Below are 2,500 nucleotides of genomic sequence, written 5' to 3'. Positions count from 1 at the left end.
ATCCCATAATGTACATCCCATAATGTACATCTCGTAATGTACATCTCATAATGTACATCCCATAATGTACATCTCGTAATGTACATCCCATAATGTACATCTCGTAATGTACATCCCATAATGTACATCCCATAATGTACATCTCGTAATGTACATCCCATAATGTACTTCCCGTAATGTACATCCCATAATGTACATCCCGTAATGTACATCTCGTAATGTACATCCCATAATGTACATCCCCTAATGTACATCTCATAATGTACATCTCGTAATGTACATCTCATAATGTACATCTCGTAATGTACATCCCATAATGTACATCCCGTAATGTACATCTCGTAATGTACATCTCGTAATGTACATCCCGTAATGTACATCCCATAATGTACATCCCGTAATGTACATCTCGTAATGTACATCCCATAATGTACATCCCATAATGTACTTCCCATAATGTACATCCCGTAATGTACATCTCGTAATGTACATCTCGTAATGTACATCCCGTAATGTACATCCCATAATGTACATCTCGTAATGTACATCCCATAATGTACATCCCATAATGTACATCTCGTAATGTACATCCCATAATGTACTTCCCATAATGTACATCCCATAATGTACATCTCGTAATGTACATCCCATAATGTACATCTCATAATGTACATCTCGTAATGTACATCCCATAATGTACTTCCCATAATGTACATCCCGTAATGTACATCTCGTAATGTACATCCCATAATGTACATCCCATAATGTACATCCCGTAATGTACATCTCGTAATGTACATCTCGTAATGTACATCCCATAATGTACTTCCCATAATGTACATCCCATAATGTACATCTCGTAATGTACATCCCATAATGTACATCCCATAATGTACATCTCGTAATGTACATCCCATAATGTACTTCCCATAATGTACATCCCATAATGTACATCTCGTAATGTACATCCCATAATGTACTTCCCATAATGTACATCCCATAATGTACATCTCGTAATGTACATCCCATAATGTACATCTCATAATGTACATCCCATAATGTACATCCCATAATGTACATCTCGTAATGTACATCCCGTAATGTACATCCCGTAATGTACATCCCATAATGTACATCTTGTAATGTACATCCCATAATGTACATCTCGTAATGTACATCCCATAATGTACATCCCGTAATGTACATCTCGTAATGTACATCCCATAATGTACATCCCATAATGTACGTCTCGTAATGTACATCCCATAATGTACATCCCATAATGTACATCTCGTAATGTACATCCCATAATGTACTTCCCATAATTGTTCTACCCGTTCGCTAACCGTTAGTGTCCCGGTGGGAGCGGACAGGAAGAGCCCTGGGCGTCATGACAACGGCTTGTCGACGACACGATGATTAACACATTCAGAGAAATCAGTGACGATGTCAGACACGATGACATCATCATCATTATTATTATTATTGTTATTATTATTGTTATTGTTATTATTGTGATTATTATGTATCATCATTATTATATAAGTATTATTATCATCAATAACATCATCATCATCATTATTATTATTATTATTATTATTATCATCGATAACATTATTATTATTATTATCATCAATAACAGCATCATCATTATTATTATATATTCATTAAATTCCTGAAGTGTTTCCTCTTTAGTTATGTGTGTATGTGTGTATGTGTGTGTGTTTATGAGTGTGTGTGTGTATGTGTGTGTGTGTGTGTGTGTGTATGTGTGTGTGTATGTATGTGTGTGTGTGTGTGTGTGTGTGTGTGTGTGTGTGTGTGTGTGTGTGTGTGTGTGTGTGTGTGTGTGTGTGTGTGTGTGTGTGTGTAGTGTGTAGTGTGTGTGTGTGTTTCCAGGGCAGCAGCTGCTTCCTGGATTTTCCTCGCAAACCTGAGCTGAACTTCATTCAGTCGTCAGTTCTCTGATGTATAAATATATAAATATACAAATATATAAAAAGAAGACATTCAAAATTCGACGTGTGACGATGTGAAATGTTACCGTTAAATGATTTGTATTATTACGATTATTAATTATTTTAACTGATTAAAATTTTTATTATTAACTGAGTTTATGAAATTATGAATTACTATGAAAAGAAAATGAATTCATAATAAATTATCGTCCGTGGAGTCGACCGGTGGCTCAGCTGTGCTTTGCCTCTCTCGTTTCACACACGCACACACACACGCAAACACACACACACACACACACACACACACACACACACACATACACACGCACACACACACACACACACACACACACACACACTTCCTCTCTCACACTTCATCTTCGTCGACCATGCTGGTTTTCGCTGGTTTCCCACCCAGAGCAGCAGGTCGCCCCCTGGTGGCCACATCACGCACGTTCACGTACCGACGAAGGTGAAGATGAAAGTATCGTCCCGTTGGAAAGCAGCGAGGTCATTGGTGGAGCCGTCGGGGCGCGCTGTCG

At 37.9% G+C, this 2,500-nt stretch overlaps 1 protein-coding gene across 5 annotated transcripts in view; it reads left to right on the top strand.

Moving 5' to 3' along the window:
- Positions 1–2,500, top strand: part of LOC130206581 (sodium channel protein type 4 subunit alpha-like) — a 187,232-nt gene that overhangs the window by 131,358 nt on the left and 53,374 nt on the right. The window lies entirely within an intron of this gene.

The sequence above is a fragment of the Pseudoliparis swirei genome, chromosome 16 (assembly GCF_029220125.1).
Source record: "Pseudoliparis swirei isolate HS2019 ecotype Mariana Trench chromosome 16, NWPU_hadal_v1, whole genome shotgun sequence".
Lineage (NCBI taxonomy): Eukaryota > Metazoa > Chordata > Actinopteri > Perciformes > Liparidae > Pseudoliparis > Pseudoliparis swirei.
Note: the sequence above shows the minus strand (reverse complement) of the source record. Positions and strands in the feature narration are given on the sequence as shown.